This window comes from Aethalodelphis obliquidens, unplaced genomic scaffold, assembly GCF_003676395.1.
Source record: "Aethalodelphis obliquidens isolate GAN/ISIS:26980383/991018 unplaced genomic scaffold, ASM367639v1 scaffold64, whole genome shotgun sequence".
Lineage (NCBI taxonomy): Eukaryota > Metazoa > Chordata > Mammalia > Artiodactyla > Delphinidae > Aethalodelphis > Aethalodelphis obliquidens.
Genome location: NW_020838008.1, coordinates 7900423 through 7912676, shown reverse-complemented (window position 1 = coordinate 7912676; position 12254 = coordinate 7900423). Strand labels below are relative to the sequence as shown.

General features: G+C 37.9%; 1 pseudogene; it reads right to left on the bottom strand.

Annotated features, from left to right (window-relative positions):
• Positions 1-442: 442 nt before the first annotated feature.
• LOC113610614 (voltage-dependent anion-selective channel protein 3 pseudogene) lies at positions 443-1396 on the bottom strand (annotated as a pseudogene).
• Between the last annotated feature and the right edge of the window lie 10858 nt (positions 1397-12254).

Sequence of the window (12254 nt, the reverse complement as noted above, 5' to 3'; positions counted from 1 at the left end):
ATAAAGGAACGAAATTGGGTCATTTGTAGAGATGTGAATGCATCTAGAGACTGTCATACAGCGTGAAGTAAGTCAGAAAGAGAAAAACAAATATCGTATATTAATGCATATATGTGGAACCTAGAAAAATAGTACAGTAGAACCGGTTTGCAGGGCAGAAATTGAGACACAGATGTAGAGAACGTATGGACACCAAGGGGGGGAAGCGGCGGGGGTTGGGGGTTGTGGTGTGATGAATTGAGAGATTGGGATTGACATGTATACACTGATGTGTATAAAATGGATGACTAATAAGAAAAAAAAAATAAACATACACAGGTTATTTGTGAGTAAAAAAAAAAACAAAAACAATGATGAGGTCTCTTTGAACTCCAGAATTCACGGACACCTCTTATAGCAATGGATCATGATTGTTTACTAATAAAGTTCACTTGATATGGACATGCAGAAATTAAAAAAAAAAAAATTACTCTGAGGGTGTAAAAAAACAAAACAAAACCACATTAAGCTTCTAGTTCAAATCCCAGCCTGACCTTGTGCCCTCCTGCATTGAAGGTCTTTCCATGGACTAGAGCTGACAGGGTCAGTTTCACTCCTGCTTGAAGGGGCTGAGTATAACGCAGCCAATCAGGCTGGCATTATTCACTTTAGCCGATAGAGAAGTTCTACAATCCAGCTTGTACTTAGCAGCGATGCTGAAACGCGTGTTGTTACTGCCAGTGGTCCACAAGAGGTTTATTGATGTTTCAATCTTCTCATTCACCTTCTGGTAGATCTACCTTCCAAATTCAGTGCCGTTGTTCACATGAGTGTGCAGCTGGAAGTCTGTGGCCTTGTAACCCAGGGCGAAATTATTGTGACAGTTTGGATTTGGCTGTGTCAAAACTCATCTGATAACCAGCAAGCCAACCTTCAAAGGCCAACACAGCCCAGCCATAGATGGTTTGGTCCAGAAAAACTGATACCAACATTACTGCCAAGACTGAAAGAATCTCGTTTATAGGAGGCCTTCAATTTCCTACTCTTCTTTCCTGTGTTCCCTACAAATATGGTATCAAGAGTCAGTTTTGACCCTTCAGCCAACTTATTCTATTCTCCAAAGACATTTCTGTCCCAAGAGTACTGTCTGTGTTCCACTTTTGGGTGAAGGTCAGTCCATAGTTACAAATCTTGTATTTGGTCTCTAGGTTGCCTGATGCTTTCCCTGTATCATTGTAAGCATGACCAGAAGTAGAAAATTCCACTCCACTACATGACTTGGTTCTCAGATCTATTCTGACCATGCCAAATCCATATCCTTTGTTGAAGACATCCTTGGCAGCCTTTCCTAGGTCACAGTAAGTTGGTGTGTTACACATATCTCCGACGGCAGGGCCTGTCCGCCCAGCCAGAAGAGTCCATCCACTCCACTAGAGCACCGCTTAAGGTCTTCTTCAGGCCAACGCCGTCCGCGCCTGTGCAGCCCCACACCCGCGGTATCTGTGCGCTGTGAGCCCCACACTGCGGCGGTGCCAGAGTGTTGCACCGGGGTCGCGCACCACACACGAGAGCCGGACTAACACCCCCAACTGTCCGAGTGTGCGCGTGCGCGGCAGGGCCCGGCCTTTGGCTTCTTTCTTAATTATTTTTGTTGTCGTTGAGTGGTAGGAGTTTTAAAAATATATACTCTGAACATTAACCCTTTATCAGATATATGATTTATAAATATTGTTTCCCATTCCATAAGTTGCTTTTTCACTCTGTTGATTGTGTCCTTTGATGCACAGTTTATCTATTTTTCTTTTGTTTCCTGTGCTCTCTCTTTTTTTTTAAATCACACAAGTATTCCCCAGTGCTCTAATCCAAGATTCAAAGAGAATGATCATCTTCACACAATGGGATGGAATGGAATAGATTCATCAGATGCAGTCACAAGCCCCAGTCTTTCTACCTTTTAGGGATACTTGTCTAACTTTTTTAGTAAAAGCACTGCTTAAACCCTGTCAAATCTCCGTGAAGGAGATGGGCTTGAATGTATAGTTCTCTACGTCCTGCTTATTGGGCTTACCTATAGCTAGAGTTGGGCTGTGGGAGCATCTGAGCTCTCTCTTTGGGCCCACCAGACAAAACAAAAAACAAAAGAAAGAAAACCAAAGCAAACAAAAATACTTCCGAAGTATAAAAGACCACGTGTCCAATTTTAAGGATAGATATCGACTATAGCATGGGGAGGCAGTGTACAATGTGGTGGATAATTTTACTGGTGAGGACTGTATCCAAAATAACTGAGTGTTCAGGAAAAAATTTACTAAGTATTTCATCTCAGAATTGCTATGATAATTTGGCATATAACTGTAACTACCTCTGAACAAGTTGCCCTGTCAGGAATATGGAAGAGGCGAAAGTTTCTCAAAACATATTTTAAATTAAAACCAATATACTGGAGTACTAAAATAACAAAACCTCTTTGTGACCTCAAATAATTCTCTCTCTGGACGTGTTCCCTTACCTGTAAAAAATGATGCTAAATAAATGAGTTGAGTTAATCTGTCTTTTAGTTTGATTCAAAATCAATGAAGTATATGGGAAAAGCAGGGTGCCTACATGATTACATGACTTCATATACCTCAGAATGGGTTTTGTTTTACATATAATTAAAAGCAAATTATAAGCAAAGAAGATAATTACAACATCTTACAGAGTTCATGTGTGTGTGGTCATGTGGTTAAATGTGGATGTGAGGGTACTGCACAAGGTAAGCTCCTTACGGTGAATTTACTAAGTTTACATTTCCCATACGGCAAGTTTCTTAAGGGTATTTAAGGTTTTAATGCAAGAAGCATGCGTGACATTACTCTGTTAATATTACAGGAAGTCTTTACTTTTGTATAGCTTATTTTGGCTGTAATAAAGTCTGCAACTCACATTTTATATGCAATAAATGTATAGGATCTATTTCTCTCAGGGTCTTTAACAACTATCTTTACTACTGCAGCAAAATATTTTAGTGAAAATGTGTGATTTGTGGGTGCTAAACATGGAGATGAGGTTGGAGGGACATGGTGGGACAAAGTGGCATAATGGGCTGTGAGGATAATAGATGCATTCTTTGGTTTACTGGATGACCATTTCACACCAAGAAGTAAATTAAATTCATGCAGTAATAATTTTTTAAGAGCCAGAAATACAGAACTATAGAGAAATGAACCCATGTGAGCTCCTTCTTTTAGTCATATTGGCCCACACAAGACTCCTAAACAGTGTGTGTACCAAGCACAGTAAAAGATGATACTGAAACTATTCCTTTTCCTTTTTCCTTTCCTTTTCCTCTAGCTTTTCTTTTCCATTATGAGGTATGCTTAGCTATTCAGCAAACAATTATAGATGACAAACTATTGTACTAGTTATGTCATGAAGAGCTAAAGAATGTTGGCAGAGACATGAATAATGCTCAGAATTTTCACTCAATCTTTAAGTGCAGTATTACTATTAATTCATTCTAGAATTATACAGACATTAGCAAGGTACATAATTATGGTAGTAATTTTCTTTAATATTATAATGTCTTATAAATGTTAGGATTGCTTTTCCAGAAGAGGGAAGATAAAAGTTTCCCTTATTCTGAACTTAAGCTTCTGTGAATGAGTTACCCCAATTGCCCTCCCCAAAGTCTACCTATGGAATTGAGCTAGAAAACACCATGTCCTACACAGCAGCAAAAATTGCTACATAGTTATTTGTCTTTAAAATACCCTTCTTGTAAACAAGAGGAGTTATTCAAGAGATTTGCAGCATATCCTTGGTGAAGACAGGAGAGGAGAAAAATCTAGAGGTATATGTATTGTGCTTTGCTTTATATCATAAACATGTAAATGGAAGGTCAAGCATTTATTATTTTAAACAAATTCAAGTGAGGAGGGATGTTTTATTTTGTAAATAATTATGGCCTTATTTGTTTTAAGTTCAAATCTCCATACATCAAATTTTATTAAATGGAGCACATCTGTATGAGATCTAAATGGAAAACCTGAGAAGAGTTCATGTTTAATGTAGTGATGATTTAATGAATTAATCATTCATTTGTATATTAAATATTAGCCAAATATTTACCTAGACTCTGTTTTGTTCGGAACAGACTAGATCTTACTGCAGGAACAAATAACCACTATTACTGACTCCAAACAGACCAAAAAAAAGTTTATTTCCTACACTAGTTACATGTTGGTGACAGGATAACTAGGACCTCTGTTCATTGTCACGTCACCTCCCCTCTGAGACTCAGGCTGATGAAGCATTCACTAGCTACACCATGCCAGACACTGTGGTAGAACAGGAAAAGAATATGTTCAGGCCCGCATCATCTCTTAAAACTTCTACCCAGAAATGACACGTCACCATGACTCATGTTTCATTGGCCAACACAAGGCCCATAACACGAGTCTGAAGTGCAGTATGAGAAATGCAGTAAACTGAATTTCCTATTCACATGTTTAGGTGTGATTTCCTGTCCCTAACTAAATACAGAAAACAAGCAAAAATCAGTGTTACTTGTTTCAGAAAACACTTGACCCTGAGAGATGCACGTGCTAATCAAGTAATTTATTGATCAAAACTAACATCCCACTATCAAGAATGGCTTCAAGACCTTCACTTTGTTGTGTCCACCATGCAAAGCCATCATGTCATAAATATTTCCTGATCTCAACTAATTCACATTTTGCAAGACACAACTTAAAATCACCTAGCTCAGGCCCCAAAACCCTGTAAAAATTCTCCATTGATTTCCCCTTTCTGACACAATGTTAAAATAGTGTTTTCTCTTACTGCAGCTGGTCAAAGAAACTTTGCCTTGCTTAAACACTAAGTTTTTATGCTGGCTTTCTGGAGGACTAATTATTTGATATATGCCTACTCCACACCTGGAAGGAGACAGGAAATGAAATATCACTGAGCAGCATGAACGGTAATCATAGTATTTATATGTAAAGTGTTGTGATAGGCTTTTGAAATACAGATTTGAATAAGGCCCAAGCTTTGGCATATGATAGGTGCTTCATGTTTGTTAACTGAATGACTGAAATATAGAAAAAAAGGCAAGTGTGTATGAATCTTATAATATTTCATGAAGACAATGATAATAATAGAGTTAGCAAGATAAATAATTAAGGTCTATACAACCTCACTGCTATGCAACCCCATGTTTTATCCGGGGTTAATTTTTTTTCTGATTCTCAGGCCTGTTTCCCCGGCCTGAGAGTGAGAGTACCCCACAGAGAGGCTGACAGTTTCTTCTCAATATGGTTTGCAACAAATCACGTCATAGGAATTGAAGAACTTCAGAAAGAAAACCTAGTCTAGGAGAGAATAACATATTTGACTGTTGCTCAAATTTCATTCTCTTCCATGTCTATAAATCCATGAAGACACAATGTTTTCACCTCCTAATACCTAATACAGTATAGATGTACAATAAAGATTTTTAATGAGTGAATGAATATTAACTCCCTTCATTCTTGTGGCATTTATTGGGCTCACACTATATACAAAACTATGTGCTGGAGAAACCACCATGCTTCTAAAAGGTGAAGAGTAGCTGGGCCTTCTCTTAACGCTAAAAGGCTAGGCACATTTCCTAAAGAAATAATTGTATGACAAGCAACATGATACAGTAGAAAGAGTTCTGAACTTAGAATATGTTTTCGATGCCAGCTCTAGCATTTGATTCTCTGTGTGAACTCTGGCAAGTCTCTATGTGCCCCCACCTTGGTTTCCTAGCCTACAAAATGAGAGGTGATATATTTACATTTTAAATGTGTTATGAGCAAGCAAATATGTAATACTTGGAAAATAACTTAGCACCATCTGCATTTAAGCCTAGCAAATTGTTTCTGTGTTTCCCTCTTTTATCTCTTCATCTTCTGTCTGTGATCCTTTAGCATCCTGTGGCATTTTATATCCTGCAGTGAATTGTAATTCTCTATAGATTTGTCTGTATACTTCCCTTCGCAACTTCCCTGAGGACAAGACTATTTTATTCATTTTTACATCCCACACATTTACTACAGAGCCTGATGTATAGGAGATGTTCAGTAAATGTTTGAAAAATGAAAGAATATATATAAATATATAGATGAACTAATAAGAGAATGAATGAAATGAGCTGTGGAATTAATAACTTTCAACAAAGTTTTTGATGAATCATTATAGTAAGAGGGTCCCTGGCTCCTCTCATCTGTGTACCTTTTTTAAAGACAAAGATGTAACTGATGTGCAGCAAAGGATGAACATCAACCCTATACAGCAATTTTCCCAAACTTCCTCGATGATATGAATTACTTGGGTATTTATTAAATATACAGTTTCCCAGACCTTTGTCTTAAAGATTATAATTTTCCAGTCTGGAATATCATTAAGTAATTTGTATTTCTAACAGCTACTCCTAGGTAATACATAACATTATGGAAATTTGGTAAATACTGATCTAGAATATAAAATGTAATAATAGTTACAACAAAACATATAGTGCCTGCTAGGTTACATTATTTTACTGCACTAATTTACTTCATTAATTTATAGATATTGACTCATTTAATCTTCACAACAACCCTAACAAGAAGTCATTATTATTACCTCTATTTTACAAATGAGTAAAACTGGGGTATGGAAAAGTTAAATAACTTACCCAGGTTATGGAACTATATATGGCATAGGTGGGATTTGAAAACTGGCAACCTGACTTTTGAGTATGTACTCTTAATTTTTCTTGATTACTTCCTCCCCAACAATGAAAACAGTGCATAGTGCTACACAATTTAAAATATATTATTTTTACTAGTTCTGAGAGCAAGTGATGCTCACAATGATCCATTAAGAGAGCTTCCAAGGTACGCACCACTTGAGGATTTGGATTTGCAGTGCACGGGAGAGCACCACGTGGTTACTGACCAAACTCTTTGGAAAGCTACTGTATTAGTTTGCTACTGCTGCCGTAACAAATTACTACAAACTTCGTGGCTAAAAAGCACACACATTCATTATATTACACTTCTAGAGATCATAATTCCAGAAAGAGTCTTATGAAGATGCAATCAAGGTGTTGAAAGGGCTGATCCTTTCTGGAAACTCCAGAGGAGAACCTTGGCGTGTGGCTGAGCACTTTCATCTCTGCTTCCATTGTCAAAATGCTCTGTCCTATTCTGTTCCTCCTCCTTCCTTCTTATAAGAGCCCTTATGATAACATTGAGTCAACCTGGACAATTCAGGATCATCTCACCAGTTCAAGTTCCTTAACTTAAACCAACTCTGCAAAGTCCCTTTCATCATGTAAATTCACATATTCACAGGTTTGGGGACTTGGGTACCTTTGGTGGCCATTTGTTACCCTAGCACACCAAGAGCAACACAAGGGGTTACCGCATAGGACAGTTTCTTAATCTAGATGTCACGGAGCCTCTTGCTGTACTCTGTGTGTCCACCAAAGGACGGGGATTGGGTGAAACATTTTTCAAAATCTTGACTAGAATACTTGGGGGAATAAAAATACAGGTTCTGATTTGATCAAGAAATCATCCTTTAAATACCCATGAAGAACATTATACCCAACTAATCTCAGTCAGCAACCCCTTCTTTTTCTTACATGGGAACTGTTCTGTTATCCCAAGGTAAAAACTATCCATGGGGAGCTGGGTACTCGATGCTTTCCCGGAAGCCTAATTCCAACTAATTTTCATATTCCACAAGAGTTTGCTGTGGCTTTACCTACAAACTAATAACAAACCGTCCAAAGTTTGAAGTCATAAAAAATCCTTAGCAAGGTTTTACAGACGCAAATCATGCCCAGTTGAAAGATTCTACCTTTCTGAGACAGAAGAGTGTTCGTATAACACAGAGGAAATTCTGTAAAGGGCTGTCTGTATCTTAATGATAAATATTCCTCTCCTGTTGAAAATTCTGCAGCAAGCTGTAAAAAAATCGAATCATAGACAGCATGAGGAGCTGCTGGAGGTCACAAAGGACTAAAATCTGTAATAATTTGCATGTCTCTATCAGATAATAGGAAGCAAGATGTTGACTGAAACAGTTTCATTTCAAATGATCTCTGTGATATTGATCAAATTGGGAGCATGCCAAATAAAAACATGTTTTCTTATTAATTCTTAAATTGCGTCTCTCATTTTGCAAATGTAAGTTAATGCATTGACAAGAGGAAAAATGTTACTTGAAGTAGAAACAAATATGAATTGGCTAACAGATGCAGGAAGCTAAATAGCAGTCATCTTTGGAATAATTTTTCTAGGCTTTGTTAGTTCATATTTTATGGAGCTAAGAAGAAAGTGTTGAGTTTTCCTATCGTAGTGTTCCATTAAGAGTATTTCCAGAATAAGCACCACATTACGTTTTGGATCTTGCCGTGCACGACAGGACAGAACTGAACATCCTCTGGATGACTTATGAGCAGTGAAATTAAGTTGTTTGCAAAGTTGTCTTTGGGGGCAAGGTAAATGAATTGATCTGAAACTAATGGAAGTTTGTCTTAGGTCCTGGAACATTACCCTGAATGGCTTGAAGGTGTCACTTTAAGCAAAGCACTTAAATATTTTGTACTAGAATCTCTCCTTTTGTATAAGACAGATATTATATACCTGCTGTGTCTTTACCTAAAGTCCAAGAGTACTTTAGAGATTTGCAAGATTTTTTAATTTTTAAGGCATTCCAAAGAAAAATTGAACATGTAGGAAATAAGTATAATCTTTTCATGTCATATTCGATATAGATTAAAAATATGCCGACCCTTATGTTGACAAATATCATTCTGAGGGATTTATCTTAAGGAATTATCCAAAAGACAAAACAGGCTATGGTCAAAGAACAAAGATGTTCTTTTGTGTATTAAATGTGATAAGAAATATATGAAAGCAATCAAGTTGTCCCAACTATTGACATTTGATTATATAAATAACAGAAATGTGTTTAGTTGATGAACACTTTCATTAAAATAAATGATAATGAGATCTATGTGGCAGCATTGAAAATTACATAGTGTTACATGGAATTAAAAGTGAACCCTTTTTACAGGGATAAAGACGCAGATGTAGAGAATGGACTTGAGGACACAGGGAGGGGGAAGGGTAAGCTGGGATGAAGTGAGAGAGTGGCATGGACATATATACACTACCAAATGTAAAATAGATAGCTAGTGGGAAGCAGCCGCATAGCACAGGGAGGTCAGCTCGGTGCTTTGTGACCACCTAGATGGGTGGGATAGGGAGGGTGGGAGGGAGACGCAAGAGGGAGGAGATGTGGGGATATATGTATACGTATAGCTGATTCACTTTGTTATAAAGCAGAAACTAACACACCATTGTAAAGCAATTTTACTCCAATAAAGATGTTTAAAAAAATTAAAAAATAAAAATAGCAAAGAAGAAAAAGTGAACCCTTTTTACTAATATAGCAGATATGTTTTCCATATGGATGAAAACTGGATGAGATGTGCACAATTTAAAATGAAATATGTTTGGGTAAAGATCTGAGTGATATGTATTTATCTATTTTTACATTTATTAAACATCCTGTAATGTTATACAGTCTTTACAGTTTTTAGAAATACTTAAATTAGGATTTTAAAAGGAAAGAAATAAAGACTTATGGGGGAACACTTGACTTTTTTGCTCTTACCATCCTGTTTTTCATCTTTTCCATTCCCTAGACTCAGCCAACATCACTATCTTCACTGGAAGCTTTCTCTATAATTCACACGACTGTTTAAAGGTTTATCATTCACAGTGTTCTGCTAGTGAAAGAACTCTACAGTGGCCTGCAGGCTCTGTCTAGCTGTCTCTTCTCCTGGCTGCCCTTGGGTCATCCACACCACTGCTGGTAAAATGCCAACAAGAAAATTAATGGAGCATCCGCCTGTACCCTGATTCCTTCCTAAGGGAGCCTGTCTCTGGGGAGCAACTAAAAGGGCAGGAAAAATGTGCAGAAAATCTCATGGGGATGGAAAGACGTGAAGACAGCTGGTAGATTTGGCAAACCCACGTCCCTGCAGAAACCTGTCTCTCAGAAATAATGCAACCCAATTCTCTATGAATATGCATGTTACTAAACTGAAAGTGGAGGGAGCATCTCTGTGAATACAGCCATTTTAAAAAGAGTAAACCAGACGTTGTGCTCAGAACTATGCATGCATGATCTCATTTAATTCTCACAACAACCCAAGAGAGAGAAAACGTAATCTCCATTTTGTCAATGAGGAGAATGGGGCCCTGAAAGAGTTAATGACTTTCCCTGTGGCACCCAGGCTTACCAGAGAGTGTTGCAACCTTCTACGTTTTCGTTTAGTCTCTGAAGACAGTGTAACCAGGATTATGTAGAAAATACAGCAAAACAAACACCTTTTCCTCCATACCAGGAGATCCACGATCATGCCGTTGGATCAATGGTCCAGGGCCTTCATATTAGCTGCTTCAATTTGCTAATTAGATAGCCTTTAAGAATACAAACTTTCCTAATCAAACTAGCAAATGTTGGCATTGCATTTTGCTTCTTCAAACACCTGAAGTAACACCTCTGAGGTGAAGGAAAGAATGTCATGTGTATGACCTCATCTTTGGATATTCTACTGTACGATGCCATGTCTTAGAACATGTGTGACGGGTAAATGTTTATAAGGATAAGTTTAACTTGTGACCCAATGACCCATATGTATGCTTGTTTTCCACTTGCCTTCTTAAAAACACATGCAGTTAATTTCAATTTATAGATACTCATTTTGTTTTAACATCTTTTACTATCTAGGCCAGACCACTCTGGTGATGTGGGAGAGCTTAGGTAGATTACATACATGATGAAGTGGTAAGGACAAAAAGAACTCTAGTGGCTAACATATGCCAGGCATGGTTCTGGACACATTACATATTTATTTCAGTCTTTACAACTGGCCTTCAAGATAGATACTGTTATTCCCATTTGTACTTTTGAGAAGATAAAGGTTTAGGAGTTTTCCCAACAATATCACACTACTGGTCAATTGTTAGAGCCAAGATTCTGAAATAGACTTTCTAAAGTCTTTTCCAAATACACCAATATTCCTTATATTCCCCAGAACAGCTCAAGCACAATAATACTGCCAGGATCTTACTTCCCTTGCTGGCCTTGAAATGGTGCATGGGTTCTTAATTGTGATCAACAGAAACTGACTCTGATCAATTAAATTTGTTTTAAAGGTTATTAGATAACTCGAGGAATCACTAGCAGGGCTGCAGATTGAGACATGGAAAAACAATAGGAACAAGAACAGCTCCTAAAACCATAGTCACAATCGTCCCACAGAACCAGTCCTATAAAGATACCATTGCTGCCGCCATTAACCCCCTGATGCCACAGCTTGAACCTCCACCATCACCCCTGGCACTAGCTGCTCAACACCAGACACTGCCTTTGCCCATGGCCACTGCTGCCCTGGAAACTCGAGGAGTTGCCTCTTCCACTGCAGCCTTCCACCCACATGGGTTCTTCAATGTCTCTGTTCTTTACCTGAATTCCCTAACTCGAAGTTAAAGTGAGGTCGAGCATGTCTGATCAGTGGAGCCCGTGTCACATGCCTCCACTTTAGTCACAAGGGGTACTGCAAAACCAAGTATCTGATATTGTCAAATTCTTTCATTATAGATAGGCTGTCACTGCCTTTCCCCAAAACTCAAAAATGCTATCGTCACATTAGCAATAGGAGAGGACAGCTCTCCCCCATTCCCACCATCCCTGAAAAATGTCAACAATACATCTGAGTTTGTTTCTCATTCTTTTGGCTTCAGAATTTAAAAGTTTCCTTTTAAAATATAAAGAGGATCACCTAAAGAGGACAAACATTGCTCTGAACAAGCCAGCCCTTTAGATCCTTCTGGTTTACGTGATTATTTCACGTAAAAATCAAAGTTCTAAAAAGATGGGCTATAAAAAAAATCACGTTGATTTAGGTTCAAGGGTAGGAAAAGAAGAATTAATAGAGAAAGGCAAAACTGGTTTGTTTTTGTTATTGTTCAGTTGTTTGTTCTGCAGACCTGGGAGGTAATTCTAGGAAAAGTGACTGAGAGGGAAAAAGAGGCAATATGACCAGAAAGTTACTTAAATAACAAATGGGTATGCATTCATTCATTCTTTGCTCCAACAAATATTTTTGAGCGTCTATGCTGCCAGGCACAGCACTAAGTATTGGGGATACAAAAACTGTGTAAAACCTACTCATTCTTTTATGCTGTTTGCTTTCTTCATGT